Source organism: Bufo bufo, chromosome 4 (assembly GCF_905171765.1).
Source record: "Bufo bufo chromosome 4, aBufBuf1.1, whole genome shotgun sequence".
In the NCBI taxonomy this organism is placed as follows: Eukaryota; Metazoa; Chordata; class Amphibia; order Anura; family Bufonidae; genus Bufo; species Bufo bufo.
The window spans coordinates 492296023-492315342 of NC_053392.1; positions in this window are offsets into that span (position 1 = coordinate 492296023).

The following is a 19320-nucleotide window of genomic DNA, read 5'->3' on the forward strand; positions in this document are numbered from 1 at the left end:
TGATATTGCTTTACTCCTCCATCCTAAAAAGGAGGGGCACTGATTTCTCATGCTATAGACATTCCTGCGGTAAGTAATCCCAACATATAGAATAGCAGAGCTGCCATGTCTGAACACAACCTAGCTTTTAGAGCCAATCACCAAAATCTGTGGAAACTGTCTGCTACTGTAACTAGAGTGTAAGCTCCTATGCCCAGGAACCTTTCTCCTTTAGCTGGTGCTATGTAGCTTATTTTCATCAGTATGACTTTGACTATCGTTATCAATAGGATCATACAATTAAAAATCCTGTTTCGTTCAGGTATATAGCCCCCATAAATGTACCAAGTCTACAAGAACTGGTCTTTCTGTGACTGTCTGTTACTACTAGTAACTTACTAGACTTACTAGTTCACCTGAATTCTAAATTTAAAATGAGATCCAGCAGCAGCAGCACTGCAGCAGCATTCAGCTTTGTCTGCTTTCCTCTGGGCTGCAATGCTTTCCTCTGGGCACCAGGTTTCCAGCTCTGGGCTCTGCTATGAGTCCTGTCTTCTGCAGCTGCGCCGAGACGAGTCCTGCTGCTGGCTGGGGGCGGGCTTACAGTCAGACTCAGATGATGATCTGTGCGGCGTGCGCTGCTATGGAAACTACCTGGAGTCAGAAGATCACGTGAGAGAGGGGCCGGGCAGCGGGCGCTGCGCAGCATGAATGAACCTGTATGCAAACATTTTAAAGGGGCCGCCGCCGCGGAGACGAGTGGGCCCCCTAACTTACAGTGGGCCCCGGCACTTGCCCGGGTTTGCCGGGTTCTGACGCCGGCCCTGCTGAAGAGACTGTGCGAGCAGCAGCAGGCGATAGATGAGTTTCAGCTGCAGCACGCACCGGTGAGTCGCTCTGCAGAACAGCACCACTACACCTCCAACGAGTGGGCCATGTTGCGCTGCTTAGAGTACTCCAACATGGCCAGAGCCGATGACACCATCCTCAGCGTTACTATCCCGCTTCTATGTCTCCTTGAAAAAACACTTAGGGGGATGATGGAAGAGGATGTGGCACAGGAGGAAGAGGCATCATTTCCACGGTTATCAGGCCAGTCATTCACAAGTGGCTCGGAGGGTGGGTTCATGCACCAACAGAGGCCAGGAACACAACTGTCCAGCCAGGGCACAGTTCTGGAGGATGTTGAGGAGGAGGATGAGGAGTAGGAGGAACCGTGTTCACAGCAGGGTGGCACCCAAAGCAGCTCATGGGCATCACTTAAGTGTGGCTGGGGGGGATACAGAGGACACAGACAATACATCTCCCACAGAGGACAGCTTGTCGTTGCCTTTGGGCAGCCTGGCACACATGAGCAACTACATGCTGCAGTGACTGCACAATGACCGCCAAGTTGCCCACATTCTAACTAGTGCTGAATACTGGGTGGCCACCCTGCTGGGTCCCCACTACAAGGACAACGTGCCATCCTTAATTCCGTCACTGGAGCGTGATAGGTAGATGCGCGAGTACAAGCGCACGCTGGTAGACGTGCTGCTGATGGCATTCCCACCTGACAGCGGGGGCTCAGTGGAAGCACAAGGCGAAGGAGGAAGAAGTCGCCAACGCAGCTGGGGCACTGCCAGCACCTCAGAAGGGAGGGTTAGCATGGCCGAAATGTGGAAAAGCTTTGTCAGCACGCCACAACAACCAGAACCACCAGCTGATATAGAACGTCTTAGCAGGAGGCAGCATTTCAGCAACATGGTGGAACAGTACGTGTGCACACGCCTACACGTACTGACTGATGGGTCTGCCCCATTCAACTTCTGGGTCTCTAAATTGGACAAATGGCCTGAGCTTGCCCTTTACGCCTTGGAGGTGCTGGCCTTCCCTGCGGCCAGTGTATTGTCCGAACGTGTGTTTAGCACGGCAGGGGGAGTGATCACAGACAACCGCAGTCGCCTGTCCACAGCCAATGTGGACAAGCTCACATTCATTAAAATGAACCAGGTGTCGTTGGGACGGAGGTGGGGTAGGTAGGAGCCCAGATTGTTTATGATTTATTTTAGGCTATGTCGGTTAGGGTATTGACCTGGAACGTACGTGGACTAGGAGATACATTTAAAAAACAAGCTGTATTTGATTTAATTCAGAGACATTTACCAGCAGTGGTTTGTTTGGTGGAGACCCATTTTACTGACGAGGCGACACGACGTATCGGTATGGGAAGGATCTTACAGGCATTCCATTCTACATTTACTAGCTATTCTAGAGGAGTATCAGTTTTTTTCACAGAGGGGTGGATTTTGCCTGTGAGGCTTCCTCTATTGACGTTCAGGGGAGATATGTTTTTCTGTATGGGAAACTGTATGGTAGATTATGTATTTTGGCCTTTATTTACATTCCTCCTCCCTTCTCTTTTCATGTGTTGAATATCCTTCTGACTTTTATGGAGAAATGGCTAGAGTGCCCTACTTTGGTAAGTGGGGACTTTAACTGCGTCATGAACCCTAAAGTTGACAGGATTAATACCGAAATTGATCTCTGGGCTACTGATTCTCTTCAGGGATCTCCTTTGGCACGATTCTGTGATGAGTCCGGTTTTGTAGATCTTTGGGAACTATTGGGTCGGGGGAAGAAGGCCTTCTCCTGTATAAGTAATTCGGGGAGATGTATGTCTAGGATTGATTTAGCTTTAATAAATAGAAAATATAGGGGACTTCCGAAATAAAATTGATATGAATCCAGGGCCCTGTCGGATCATGTACCCCTATTAGTAGAGATATGTATTAACCCCATGAAAGACAGTACAAGACCAGCCTTTAGACTGAACCTATATTGGTGGACAATTTTAGATAACCATTAGTTGGCTAAAAAGGAGATTGTCTATTTTTGGGAGCTAAGATCCAGGTAATATGGGATGCCTTTAAGGCCTTTATGGGGAGCTATTTTTCAGTAACATCTATAATATAAGGAGAGGATATGGTATGAAAGAAAGAACTTTGAAAGAGGCCAGTATAGATTTTACCAATAAGTTTGTAAAAAATTATAGTAAGGAAAATAGATTAGCTATGCAAAAAGCAACTCAGACCTATTCAGATTTTTTACTGGATAAGGCCCAGCAGACTCTTTTTTTCAGAGGGCAAAAATATTTGTCAGAAGCAGGGAGGCCAGTTAAATTGCTAGCAACTATAATATCGAACCAGGCTCCAAAAAAATTAATATTGAAGATCCGGACATCACAGGGATTAGTTATTGAAAATCCAGACCAAATTAAGCTATGTTTTCTGAAATATTTTTCGGAAACCTATCAATCCGATAATATAGCCGAAGAGAAAATGGACTCTTATTTAGATTCTTTTTTTCTCTCAAAGATTACAGAGGAACAAAAGCTGGCCCTTGATAGTGATATATCTCTTCAGGAGTTAGAGGACGCCCTTAAGGCATGTTCAGGGAACTCCTCTCCTGGTTCAGATGTTTCCCATATGAGATTTATAGGAAATACGGGGAAGTTTTTTTGCCACGCCTACTGGAGGTCTTTATGAAATCTCTTGTGGATGGTAAGATCCCGGAATCCAGAAGCAGTAATTACATTAATCCCAAAAAAAGAAAAAGATCCCATGGACATGGGATCCTATAGATCAATATCGTTATTGAATACTGACATAAAGCTATTGTCAAAAGTCCTCGCTACAAGGCTCACCAGAGTCATTACAATGATTATTCACCCAGATCAGAATGGGTTTATCCCAAATAAGGGTACTCATTATAATCTCCACAGATTGTTTGCCAATATGCAAGCGGTAGGTGAGGGTTCCCGCTCCATCCTGTCGTTGCATGCAACTAAGGCCTTTGATATGGTGGAGTGGGAATTCCTATGTAAAACTATGGGAAAGATGGGTTTTGGAGACTGATTCATAAGTATGATTTGGCTTTTGTATAAGTCTCTAATGCGATTAAGTGTTCACTTTTTGTACTCACCTTTGGTATAATCTTCACTTTAAGAATTTTTTTGAATTGTCGGAGGACACTTTTTGGAGAAAGAACAATATTATATATCTTGCACAAGTGGTGGAAAAGGGTGAGGTTTTTCCTTTACAGCTAATGGTTTAAAGAGGCAACCTAGGTGATCTAGGTTGGCTTCGATATCATCAGTTGAGATCAGCAATAGCAAACGTTAAGGAGAAATCACGTTTAATAATTGAACCATGTACACTATTTAAAGATTTAGTGAGAAATCCCAGTCGTAAGACGAAGATGTTGCAATTCTATAAGATATTAGTTAATTCACTATTCAAGGATATAGTTGCCCCTGGCCAAAAGAGTGGGGGTGGACTGTCTTAATGACACGATAACCTGGGAAAAGATATGTAGAAGTTTAAGGTTAGTATCGGACAACTTTAATCACGTTGTAGTTCAGTTTAATATTATGCACAGATTGTTTATTACCCCGAGATGGATAAATAAATGTGGATATAGGGAAACTTGTCCAAGATGTGGTGCACTGGATTCTGATTTTTTACACACGTTTTGGTCCTGTTTGGAGATAGGTAATTATTGGAGCTTAGTTTCTAAATTTATAAAGCAGAATCTGAGGGTATCGATCCCGTCGACCCCACAATGTTGGTTATTGAATGATATGTCTGAGGTGAACTGCAACAAAGATATAAAGTCTCTCCTCATCAGAATAATTTTCCTGGCCCGATTGATGATCACAAGAATGTGGTTCTCTTGTAATTCCCCAAATTTAAAGATGTGGGTAAACTTAGTGAATAAAGTTAAAAGATACGAAAATATCTTATATATGCAAAGAAATCGTGAACAAAAATGGAAGAAGATACGGTTGGTATGGAAAACTTAGGGACTAGTTTGGGGCCTATATTACTCCTCTTTCTGTTCTCCTGTTTGAGATACATATGCTGGATTCCCCCCCCCCCCCTGTCCTATGGCCTCTTTTATAGTTTTCTAGAGACACATCGCAAAACAATGGGAGGGAAGGTTGGGTTGGGTGGATCAAGGGATTGACTAATATGGTTGTACTTTTCATATTGTTACAGAAAATAAAAATTTGGATTTATAAAAAAATATATATATATATAAAAAAATGAACCAGGCATGGATCCCACAGGATTTGTCCGTACCTTGTGCTAAGTAGACAAGTATATCAGCTGCACCCAGCCATTGTTATACTCCAGCGCACTTTCTCTTTGCATTCTCTTTTCTATTTCCCAATGTTTTGGGGTCTTCCCAAATTTATAAAAAAAAAAAAAAAAAAGAAAGAAAGAAAAAAAATTTTTATAAAAAAAACAAACAAAGAAAAATAACAAACAAGAAAAACAGTGTTGGCTAACTCCTCCTCCACCGCCACATCCACCGCATCCTCAACCGCCTACTCCACTTTGACCTCCGCCTAGTTATTTTAACTAATTTCCCTATCCACATTTGTTTGCAGGGCAATAGTCCTGTTCTTACCCCCATTTTGCTTCCTTTTGCAGCACTCTAGCCCTGACTATGTCGATTTTACAGGCATTTTAGTGCCCCAAAGTTCGGGTCCCCATTGACTTCAATGGGGTTCGGGGTCAAGTTCGGGTCCTAAACTCGAACTTTGAGCCGAAGTTCGGCCGAACCCGGTGAACCTGAACATCCAGGTGTTTGCTCATACCTAATAATGAGACATTCTTCCAGTGACACACTCCACTGCATGTTGTGTCCTGGAAAGTCAAGGCAGGCCTCAACTCCCCCAACAGCCGATAAAAGGTAGCCACCGACATGCGGCAATGATTAAAGAACTTAACAGGGTGCGCAGGGAGGTCAGAGTACAAACCAACAAATTAACCTTTGCTGGCCCGCTGCGAAATGATAGGATGCACCCACATCCGCTTCCTCAGCGGTTCCTCCTTTATAATTTCTGTCCGCTCTCCAAAACAGCGAAAGACCAGCCAGTGCATGAACACATGGTCAGTGGATGGTACGGTGAAAGTGGACATCTTGCAAAGGGAAATCCAAAAACCAAACACACAAACCAGCCAAATGACCAAAACTCCCCAAACAAATGGAGCTGTCCAAAAAAACAATGCATGCTGGGGGTATTTAGATTTGTTTGCAGTAACAGGTGAATCTAGAGGATGGTTAGTTTTTTTTTCACGAACGTTAAAAACACATGCAATCTGCATGTTATCCGCACGGGAAAAATGCTATAATGTAACGCAATCGCATACAAAATGGACGCCAGACGCAAGCAAAATCACGCGATTATCACGGAATGCACCCTGAATGCATTCTGACCAAATCTGTCACGCTAGTGTGCAAGAATTACAGCACTGTTTTTTATTACTTTTCGCATGCATGGCAGAACATTAGCTTTATATAGAGTGCTCCAATATATTCGCCATTGCGCAAATCGGCACTAATGATGCGCATATTTTTTTTTGGGCAATACATGCAACTTCACATTTAATCAGGTTCTATCACAGCACAGTAATCCCTATCACAGCACAGTAATCCCTATCACAGCACGAAAAAATAGACAGCAAATTAATTATTTTTTTTATTTTTTTCTCAAAGACGAAAGACAAAGACACTAATCCCTATCACAGCACAGTAATTCCTATCACACTACCTAACACCCTGCACCTAATACTACTAATCAGCTACACTATATCACTATCTAACCTAAACTGACTATCTCCCATTAACTATCTTTATTATATATATGAGCTAACTAACTATCTAATGTAATTGAATAAGGATCCACATGACTCATCAAAGCACAGAGCACAGCGATGGCACTTCTCTCAGAACTACAAAAAACTGCAGAAAATGGCTGCTGGGGAGTTTCCTATATAGTAAGAGGTAGGCAACTTTCCTATTGGTTGCAAGGGATGTTGCTAAGCTCAGACAAATATATTGCAACCTTCTCATTGGCCAACAAGCAAGAAGCAGTGAGGGTACTGATGAAAAAAAATCTTAAATATTCACGATTACGAAGATATAGCACTATATTCTAGATCTTTGCGAATTCTCGAAGTGCCGATATTCGCGATAAAAATTCTCGATTAGAATATTCGCAAACACCACTAGTCCTATAGACTAGAATGAATTACTATTGCAGCCTGTGAGAGATTCAGTGTATTCCTATGGAGTCTTTCCACAGCCAGGGCTCCACAGGATCGGCATTATCGTAAAACAGGCACCCGGTGGCTATGTTTTACAACAGCCTGAACACTATTCACTACAATGGAGCTGGTTGCATTACCAAAATTATGTTGAACTGTTTCTCCTGTACCCAACATAGATTCACTGTATTTTTTTGCAGCCACTGCTATGGTGAGATCAGTATATCGAGATTATATAGCTTCTATTGCGTTCAATGGTATCTGTAAAAATTCCTAGACATTGAGCTCTCTCTAAAGTTCTATAAATGCGACAGCGCAGCTCATACACCACCAACGGGAATATACACAGTCAGACTTGAAGCAGAGATTCTTCTTCACATGTATTTAATCACTGGGCTTGCGGTCCGACTCCAACAGTCATTCACTCTATTTCCTAGATGTCGTATGGAAAAAGCTTGACATAGTGAAGTACGTTAAGTATTTCATTAATCACACATTTATTGTTATACTCACTCACAAAGTTAAAATTGATCAGCACATATAAAATTATATGGAGTATTTTTTCAGTTTTACACCTGCCCGACCCGGGTTTCGCTTTCGCTTGCTTCATCAGGGGCAACTCTATGTTTTAATTCCCAGCCGCCCTTTTATAATTATGTGGGCGTTATCGACATTCATCCAGCTTCACTAAAAAACGGTCTGGACTTACTTATACTCCTCCTTACTAATACACTTCAAAAACATAAAAACATAAAAAACTATTCCTCTTAAAAGCCTATAGCGAAAATATATTTTTCATACAAATAATTCAGACCTTTTACTAACATATTCCATACTCCAATATAGCCTACCTATATGCATTATTAACCCATATAGTGAACATAATTATTTTGGGCTGTGTTCACATTGCTCATAATCCGCATCTATCTGAAACACTTGGAATTGTATCTATACCTCATTTACAATTATTTAATAACAAGATAATTCTTCTCTTTATCCCAAATTTTCCTCTTTTATCCACAACATACACAAACTTATTAGACACTGTTCACATTCATAGACTTTTCTTTGGACTGCTTTTACTACATATTTTGTTTTTAACCAGTAAGACAGGTTTTGATGTCAAACTCTATGTTAAAACCATTTGGTTGCAGTGTTCCTAACCAATAAATCCATTCCACTTCTTTTCTGTTAATTTTTGCCACTGGATCTTCCCCTCTCCACTTAGTTTTTATTTTCTCCAGGCCCACAAATTTCAGACCCTGTCGGTTTTTACTGTGTATCTGTTTAAAGCGTGCAGAAACAATATGTGTCTCTACACCTTTTTTTATGTTTCATATGGGCTCTTGCACATGTGTTTTTAACTTTCTTAGTGTTCTCCCTACATACTGGAGGCCACAGGGGGACTCCAGCATGTAGATGACCCCCATATTCTCACAGGTATCTTGATACATGAGACATTGCTCCTAGAGGTCACCTCCTCAGTTTTAAACAGTTTCAAGCTCCACAGAAACTGCACCATGCAAATAGAGGTTTATTCTTTTTCCGCTGTGTTGTAGGTAATTGACTATGTACCAATTTTTCTTTAATGTTTGGAGCTCTTCTAAAAATAATAGTAGGTTTATTGGGAATTAATCCTCGAAGTACTGGGTCATTTTTCAAGACGGGCCAATTTCTACGTATAGCATTCTTAATAAAACCTGCATTGTTACCAAATTGTGTAATGAAGGCTGTTTTCACCAGTTTATTACCTTCTTCAATCTTCCTTCTTTTTTTTATTCCATTTTCTTTCACCACTTCTTCATGGTGCGGTTTCTGTGGAGCTTGCAGAAATTGCACCAAGAAAAATAAACAGTTTAAAACTGAGGAGATGTTTCAAGATAAAAGGAGAACTTACCTGTGAGAGTATGGGGGTCATCTACGTGCTGGAGTGCCCCTGTGGCCTCCAGTATGTAGGGAGAACACTAAGGAAGTTAAAAACACGTGTGCAAGAGCACATACGTAATATAAAAAAAGGTGTAGAGACACATAGCGTTTCTGCACATTTTAAACAGATACACGATAAATACCCACAGGGTCTGAAATTTGTGGGCCTGGAGAAAATACAAACTAAGTGGATAGGGGAAGATCCAGTGGCAAAAAATAACAGAAAAGAAGTGGAATGGATTTATTGGTTAGGAACACTGCAACCAAATGGTTTTAACATAGAGTTTGACATCAAAACCTGTCTTACGGGTTAAAAGCAAAATATGTAGTCAAAGCAGTCCGAAGACAAGTCTATTTATGTATGTGAATAGTGTCTAATAAGTTTGTGTATGTTGTAGATAAAAGAGGAAAAATTGGGATAAAGAGAAGAATTATCTTGCTATTAAATAATTGTAAATGAGGTATAGATACAATTTCAAGTGTTTCAGATAGATGCGGATTATGAGCAATGTGAACACAGCCCAAATAATTATGTTCTCTATATGGGTTAATAATGCATATAGGTAGGCTATATTGGAGTATGGAAAATATGATAGTAAAAGGTCTGAATTATTTGTATGAAAAATATAACTTTAGCTATAACCTTTTAAAGGGGTTGTCAAAGTTATATTTATTGATGACCTATCCTCAGGATAGACATAAGAATACAAATTAAGCATGACCAGCGTCTTCCTTTGTGCAAGATTTATTTCCAACCAACACAGCAGACAGGCAACGTTTCGGCTTTACACAAGCCTTTCTCAAGCCATATTAAAATCTACAAATTGTGAACATATATACTTCCCACAAGGGGTTGTGCCAAATTTTCATCCAATAAAAACTTATTCACATTTGTGCCTCATCATATATCATATATGTCATCATGTAGTATTATCCCATGTGGTAACACACCCCACACCTATATTAGTGCACATGTGAGCTGCAGTGTGGCCGCCATCGTCCGTCTCCCCAGCATTCCTGACGATTCACTGCGCATGTCTCCGCTCATTGCGTCTTACGTCACAATCTCTTCTACTGCGCATATCACATCCCCTCTTCTCATTTTTGTTCTCTCATTATCTATAATCGCTGTGGAAGGAGTTAAAATTTGACTCCTTCGCGTTGCGGTGGATATGAAAACATTGTGTGTGATGCTGTTGTCCCTGTCAATAAAGTTGTGTGAGAGAAAATACTCATATACAGAAGAGAACATACAAGGTTTTTTGAGGGCTGCTAAGGGTGATGTGACCTTTTTAAGTGCACCCTTGTTAGAGCTGTTGAAAAGAAAGTTGGAACAGGAGAGTTAAAAAGCTGTGACTGTTGAATTGCATCCGAGTACACTCCTGGAGTATTATAAAACTCAACGTATACCACGTGGTATAAGGTCTAATATTAGACAGAATTTGTTTCCTGATAATGAGGAATTTTGTAAAATATTTGAACTGGTAAATAAAAAATATACGTTTGAAGTGATCATTTTAAATGTTTAATTTCTCCAAAAGGAATTAATTACTACACAAGCTGCCATCCTAATATTGGAAGAGGAGATTAAGGGCTTGATGACAGCAGCCGATTTTTCAGCCTTTAAAGAAAAGATGACTCGGCGGATTCAGAGATATAGAATGGAAACAGAAAAGGTGAAAAGGGACAAATGGCATAGTGATTTGGAGGACTTCAAGACCGGTAAGGTCTATAATTGGCAAAGATCTCGGGGGAGTGGCCCTCATATTAGACGGAGAGGAAGGAGATTTGGACGGACACAATTTGGCTTTACAACATGTGATTCGGACTCTGCGGATGAGCTTACGCGATCAGATTTTTTAGGAGGTCGATAATTAGCCCAATGAGGAATTACACAAAGGGCAGAAGGAAACACCGGCGCTCCCAGAAGAAGGGGGAAATATTTCCCAAAGCATCAAGTAGAGAGGACACTCCCGATAACCAGAAAGAATCCCCAGAATTGAGTTTGGTAGTAAATATATCCTCAGTTGAATTAACAGAAATGGAGATTAAAGTGTTAAATAAGGGACTTTCAAAAGTGTATTGGTTTCAATTGGATGTTGATTTACAGCATTTCTTTACAAACTTGAGATTATGTGCCTTTTTCTCTGATAAACCAAATGAGACATCCTTGTGATGTGAATATGATGTGTCTGAGGAATTGTGGCCTAAGGCTCAGGAGTGGATTTGCCCCTCCTAAAGACAATCACTTTGTGGAGTCACACATTGAGTTGGTGACTCACAGGGTGGCTGGGTTGAGGAGGGCCGGATCCTCTATGGAAAGTCTGGGACATAACCTCTCAAGACTGGAGAGAGATGCATTCAAACAATTGATGGACAATAAAAAAAATAGTTATTAAACAAGCAGACAAAGGGGGTGCAGTTGTGGTGATGGATGCGACAAAATATAGGGAAGAGATTTGGAGACCATTAGGTGATAGTGAAGTGTATACAAGGCTGAATATGTACCCCAAATTTGAGATTCAAAGGATAGTAGAAAAGAAGGTACATGATGCCTGTGATAGGGGAATTATAGATAGTGATTATAGATAGTAAATTCCTTATAGTGGAGAAACCAATTACACCAGTATTGTATATACTTCCGAAGATACATAAGGATCTTAGTGATCCACCTGGCAGGCCAATTGTGTCGGGGAGGTAATCTATCTTTAGCCCAATAGCCATTTTTCTAGATAAAGTGCTTTGCCGATTTGCCACAGCTGCACCCTCTTATGTGAGGAACACTGCAGACTTCCTGACAAAATTAGAAACAATAGCCTTTGTGGAGGGTTATCAGTTAGTGACATTGGATGTAGTAAGGGGGGAACTAACTCTCCTTAGGGAGCGAGCACCTTAATCAGTGTGAGGAGACTTATAGGCCATACATGCTCCTCCGGAATTCTGGGAGGGAAGAAATGCAAATGAGCTCTTAACAAGCTTTGCCTCTAATGCCACCAGATGTAAGGCAGCTATCCTCTAAGTCAATATTCAGCTCTTAAAATAAGCCTTGAGACATGACTTGGATATTAAATAAGCCAGCACCTTATCTGCAGACAGCTGTTTCGGGGTGATTGCCCCTCATCAGTGCAGAGCAGAGAGTACTGGCTTAACTGGGTACGAGGCCTGTGTCCATGCAAGGGGGGCTGTAGTGTCATTATATACATCTATAAAACACAAGGGAGGTCTGGATGCCGTCGATGTGGCGCTGGCCGACTCGGGATGTGCTCCACCTTGTGCACGGCTGATCCTCTGAATGCTCGAGGTTGTCCTCGGGAGGAATTATTTCCTCTTTGGGGAGGACCTCTATTGGCAGAGAAGGGGGAACGGCGGTGGGATTGAACGTGGCCCCGACTTATGCCAATATCTTTATGGGGCGGTTCGAGGATCAGTACGTGTACAGGTCCAGGTTTGGTGAGTGCATCCCGTTGGTGGTGCTACATCGACAATATCTTTATGATATGGAAAGGAGAGGAGGATGATCTAATTTACTTCTTTAACTATCTGTATAAGTGCGGAAGGATTGTCCTTTACTATGATGAGGTCACAACAATCAATCCAATTATTGGATGTGTTGGTATACATTGAGGATGGATTGATTAAGATGGACATTTTTGTGAAACCAACTGATAGGAACAATGTGTTATACTATTGGAGTAATAATCTGAAACACATGAAGGATTCTCTGCCCTGGAGTCAACTCCTGATGGTTCGGCTATTGTATCAGATGAGGATAAAATACAGATAAGGATTGATGAGATGTGTGCTAGGTTCATGCCACGGGGATACCCAGGTGCCCTTCTGCATAGACTGGGCACACAGATGTTAACAGATTATGAGGGAGGAGGTGTGATAAAAAAGAATAAAGGAAGGAAACAAGACAAAGGGACGCGTATACCATTTGTATCCACATTTGGAGGATTAAGTACAAGCGTAGCACAGATCTTAAGACAAGATTGGGTCATGTTAGAGAGGGGCTGCCCTGAGGTGATGGAGTTTAAACAACAACCATTGAGGTTGTATAGAAGGAATAAAAATAGAAGGATAGGTTGGTAAAATCAGATATTGGGTCTATGAAAAAAGATGGACAGACATATTTATATGACACCACGAAAAGGAAATTTCCCATGTTTGGGATGTTGTAATTGTGGAAATTTGGTGAAGGGTGATAGATACATTTACTCACCCACAGAGTAGTGAAATGTATAGGATTAAAGAAAGGTATACATGTAGGTCAGACTATGTGGTATATGCAATAACATGCCTGTGTAGCTTGATGTATATAGGGGAAACGACTATGGAGGTTAGGGAGAGAATTAACAAGCATAAGAGTACGATTAGAAAGGAGATTGTGGAGTTGCCGATACCGAAACATTTCAAGGAGAAGGGGCACTCTGTAAATCAGTTGAGTTTAGGGTTATTGATTCCGTACCCCCACTACGTAGAGGAGGGGATAGGGAAGCCCTTTTTACGAAAGAAGGAACTCAGATGGATTCACACGCTGCAGACATTACAGCCGAGCGGTTTGAATATAGAATACAATGTGAGTCACCTGTGATGTCCCTGTTATCCTTATATGGGTTAGACCTGTGTATATGGGATTTTATGGGGGGATGTTAATGTATCTTACATTATGGTATTATGATGTATTTTATTTAGCAATTTAATCATTAAATGAGAAGATATGATATAATTTTATTGAATAATGAAGTTACGAAGGTTCATATACACTAATAGTAGGTTATATCTCTGTTTTACAGTGAGCTGCGGGATGGTGGCAATATGCCCATGTCTCCATAGTAAATGCACTGAGACAGGGATATTTTAATATGTGTCATAACAAACACGAAACAGAAGCCAATATATGGACAAGGTCCGGTGGTATATAATCACTGTGGAAGGAGTTAAAACTTGACTCCTTCTCGTTGCGGTGGATATGAAAACATTGTGTGTGATGCTGTTGTCCCTGTCAATAAAGTTGTGTGAGAGAAAAAAATGAGAAGAGGGGACGTGATATGCGCAGTAGAAGAGATTTTGACGCAAGACGCAATGAGCGGAGACATGCGCAGTGAATCGTCAGGGGCGCTGAGGAGACGGACGATGGCGGCCACACTGCAGCTCACATATGCACTAATATTGGTGTGAGGAAGATGTATAAGGTGTGTTACCACATGGGATAATACTACATGATGACATATATGACATATATGATATATGATGAGACACAAATGTGAATTAGGTTTTTATTGGATGAAAATTTGGCGCAACCCCTTGTGGGAAGTATATATGTTCACAATTTGTAGATTTTAATATGGCTTGTGAAAGGCTTGTGTGAAGCCGAAATGTTGCCTGTCTGCTGTGTTGGTTGGAAATAAATCTTGCAAAAAGGAAGACGCTGGTCTTGCTTTATTTGTATTCTTATGTCTATTATTGACAGCGGGCAAGAGTCTTACTGCTGGTGACTGTGACGCTTCCGAAGGTTTGGGGCATTGGTGCTGTCCTTGAAACATTTTGCCTATTCTCAGGATAGGTCATCAATATCAGATCGGCTGGAGTCCGACATCCGGCACCCCCGCCTATCAGCTGTTTGAAGAGAAGGCGTGCCCTGTGCCAGCGCTGCTTCCTCTTCATTGTTTACCTTCTCGCCATTGCATCTGCAGCGGTGAGCAGGTGTAATTACACCCAAGCCGTCCCATTAATTTCAATGGTACGGATCGCTCCTATACAAGTATAAAGAAGCGATCCGTACCATTTAAATTAATGGGACGGCTTGGGTGTAATTACACCTGCTCACCACTGCAGATGCAACGGCGAGAAGGTAAACAATGAAGGGGAGGCAGCGCTGGCATGGCGCGCGCTTCAAACAGCTGATTGGCGGGGGTGCCGTATGTCAGACCCCAGCCGATCTGATATTGATGACCTATCCTGAGGATAGGTCATCAATAAAAATAATTTGGGCAACCCCTTTAAGATAAATTGTTTATGGTCTTTATGTTTTTGAAGTGCATTAGTAAGGAGGAGTATAAGTAAGTCCAGACCGTTTTTTTATGAAGCTGGATAAATTTCGATAACGACCACATAATTATAAAAGGGCGGGTGGGAATTAAAACATAGAGTTGCCCCTGACAAAGCAAGCAAAAGCGAAACCCGGGTCGGACAAGTGTAAAACTGAAAAAATACTCCATATGATTTTATATGTGCTGATCAATTTTAACTTTGAGAGTATAACAATAAATGTGTGATTAATGAAATACTTGCGGTACTTCACTATATCAAGCTCTTTCCGTACGACATCTAGGAAATAGAGTGAATGACTGTTGGAGTCGGACCGCAAGCCCAGTTATTAAATACATGTGAAGAAGATTCTCTGCTTCAAGTCTGACTGTGTATATTCCCGTCGGTGGTGTATGAGCTGCGCGGTCTCATTTATAGAACTTTGGACTTAGTGTGAATTGGAATCTACCTCACCATAGACCTGCAAGATTGTGGTTTGAGTCATTTTTTGATCTTTGATTCAATTTAACCTGTATACATGCATTGAGCTCTCTCTAGTCTTATAAAATACTGTGTGAGGGAAGCAGAGGATTTAGAACTGTGCAGAAGAGATTTATCAGTGTGTTTGTGCCTGTTGTCTGCTGCAAAATACATTGAGATTGTGTTCAGATTTATGAAGCACCTGTTCCACTTTTTCCGACATACAGTCTTGTGAAAAAATTAGGACACCCTTTGAAAGCATGTGGTTTTTTGTAACATTTTTAATAAATGGTTATTTCATCTCCGTTTCAACAATACAGAGAGATTAAAGTAATCCGACTAAACAAAGAAAACTGAAGAAAAGTCTTTTCAAGATCTTCTGTAAATGTCATTCTACAAAAATGCCTATTCTAACTGAGGAAAAAGATAGGACACCCTTGCCCCTAATAGCGAGTGTTACCTCCTTTGGCTGAAATAACTGCAGTGAGACGGTTCTTGTAGCCATCTACCAGTCTTCGACATCGGTCTGAGGAAATTTTACCCCACTCCTCAATGCAGAACTTTTTCAGCTGTGAGATGTTTGAGGGGTTTCTTGCACGTACAGCCCTTTTCAAGTCACCCCACAGCATCTCAATGGGATTCAAATCTGGACTTTGACTTGGCCATTCCAGGACTCTCCATTTCTTCTTTTTCAGCCAATCTTTGGTTGATTTACTAGTATGTTTTGGGTCATTGTCATGTTGCATGGTCCAGTTCCGCTTCAGCTTTAATTTTCTAACTGATGGTCTCACATGTTCTTCAAGCACCTTCTGATACACAGTAGAATTCATCGTGGATTCTATGATGGTGAGCTGACCAGGTCCTGCTGCAGCAAAGCAGCCCCAAACCATGACACTTCCACCTCCATGCTTCACAGTTGGTATGAGGTTCTTTTCTTGGAATGCTGTGTTTGGTTTACGCCAAACATGTCCTCTGCTGTTGTGTCCAAATAATTCAATTTTGGACTCATCTGTCCAAAGAACATTATTCCAGAAGTCCTGGTCTTTGTCAACTTTATCGCTGGCAAATGTCAGTCTGGCCTCGATGTTTCTCTTGGAAAGCAAAGGTTTCCTCCTTGCACACCTCCCATGCAAGTTAAACTTGTACAGTCTCTTTCTGATTGTAGAGGCATGTACTTCTACATCAACAGTAGCCAGAGCCTGCTGTAGTTCTCGAGATGACACTTTAGGGTTTTTGGATACCTCTTTTAGCATCTTGCGGTCTGCTCTTGGGGTGAACTTGCTGGGGCGACCAGTCCTGGGCATGTTGGCAGTTGTTTTGAAAGCCCTCCACTTGTAGACTATCTTCCGGACAGTGGAATGGCTGATTTCAAAATCTTTTGAGATCTTTTTAAATCCCTTCCCAGACTCATAGGCTGCTACAATCTTTTTTCTGAAGTCCTCTGACAGCTCTTTTGCTCTCACCATGGTGCTCACTCTCACTTCAACAGTCAGGAGCACACCAAACTAAATGTCTGAGGTTTAAATAGGGCAAGCCTCATTCAACATGCAGAGTAACGATCTACTAATTATGTGCACCTGGTGTGATATACCTGTGTGAGATCTGAGCCAATTTAAGAGGGAATACATGTGAGGGTGTCCTATCTTTTTCCTCAGTTAGAATAGGCATTTTTGTAGAATGACATTTACAGAAGATCTTGAAAAGACTTTTCTTCAGTTTTCTTTGTTTAGTTGGATTACTTTAATCTCTCTGTATTGTTGAAACGGAGATGAAATAACCATTTATTAAAAATGTTACAAAAAACCACATGCTTTCAAAGGGTGTCCTAATTTTTTCACATGACTGTACTAGTTGTAAAAAGTTGGTGAGGAGGAGCACACCTTTTTATTAAATTTTTTCAATTCAAAAGGTCTTTCATTTAACAAAATAATGTAAATTCAGCAGAAATTTGTAGAGTCACGCTTTGAATTCCAGATTGTGTATTAGGAAACTGGGTGGGGAATTAGAAGTTTTTCTATGGAGCCCTATGAGATCTGTGTATGACCCTGGCTTAAAAAAGGCCCAGCAGTTAACCTGACTGCAATCATTTTGTGATGTCACACAGGTTCCCTGACTGGAAATCACTTGTGATGTCACAGCAATATGCCTGACAACAACACACTTGTGATGTCACTGCTCACCTGATTGACACCCATTTGTGATGTCATAGCAGCTCACCTGACTAAAAGCCTCTTGTGATGTCAAAGCTGGACCAATGACACAAGCACAGTATAGCAGCTTAATATGCACTATATGCAGGGGAGCCTTGTAAAAGGACTTTAAATTACACCAATTTTAGTTTCTAGATCACAAAGTCATGAAATCCAAGATATTATAGACCAAAAAAGATTCTGCTATTCTTCTGAATATATATTTATGTAGTATGTGCAAGTGTGAATGTGTATACGTACTGTATTTGTGTAGGTGTGCACATATGTACAAATTATGCTATTGGTATATGTACAGTGCCCAGAAAAAGTATTTACACCCCTTGAACTTTTCCACATTTTTTACATTACACCCACAAACTTAAATGTATATTATTGGTAATTTATGTAATAGACCAAAACAAAGGGGCAAGTATGTGTGAAGTGAAAAGAAAATAATATATGGTTTTCAAAATGTTTTATAAATTAAATCATAAAAGTGTGGCATGCATTTGTATTGAGCCCCCTGTACTCTGATACCCCTAAATAAAATCCAGTGTGACCAATTGCCTTCAGAAGTCAACTAATTAGTAAATAGAGTCCACTTGTATGTAATTTATTCTCAGTATAATTACTGTTCTTTGAAGGCCTCAGAGGTTTGTTAGTTAACACTAGTGATCAAACAGCATCCTGAAAACCAAGGAACACACCAGACAGGTCAGGGATAAAGTTGTGGAGAAATGTAAAGCAGGGTTAGGTTATAAAAAATATCCAAAATTCTTAACATCTCACGGAGCACTATTCAATCATCCGAAAATGGAAGGAGTATGGCACAAACCTAACTGACAGCCCAGGCAATGAGAGCACTGAGAAGCAGTCAATAGGCCCATGGTCACTTTGGGGGAGCTGCAGAGATCCACAGCTCAGGTGGGAGAATCTATCCTCAGGACAACTGTTAGTCGTGTACTCCACAAATCTGGCCTTTAAAGGGCTTCTGTCACCCCACTAAACTTTTTTTTTTTTTTTGGTTACTTATAATCCCTATACTGCGATTTATGCATACATACTGACATACTGTAATTAATCATTTTGGTTCAGCAGATTATGTTAAAAACGTACTTTTAAAATATGCAAATTTCCTTGCTACCAGCAAGTAGGGCGGCTACTTGCTGGTAGCAGCCGCATCCTCGTATCCTAAAGACGCCCCCTCCGCATGTTGATTGACAGGGCCAGCGGACGGGATCTCTCTCTGCTGGCCCTGTTTGCATTCAAAATCTGGCGCCTGCGCCGTATCTGTCTTCAGTCGGCGCAGGCGCACTGAGAGGCGGACACTCGCTCGGCCGCTCCATCCTCAATGCGTCTGCGCCGATGACGTCACACCTACACCCGGCGCAGGCGCATTGAGAAGGGGGACACTCACTCGGCGCTCCTTCCTCAATGCGCCTGCGCCGGGTGTAGATGTGACGTCATCGGCGCAGGCGCATTGAGGATGGAGCGGCCGAGCGAGCGTCCGCCTCTCAGTGCGCTGCGCCGACTGAAGACAGGTACGGCGCAGGCGCCAGATTTTGAATGCAAACAGGGCCAGCAGAGAAAGATCCCGTCCGCTGGCCCTGTCAATCAAC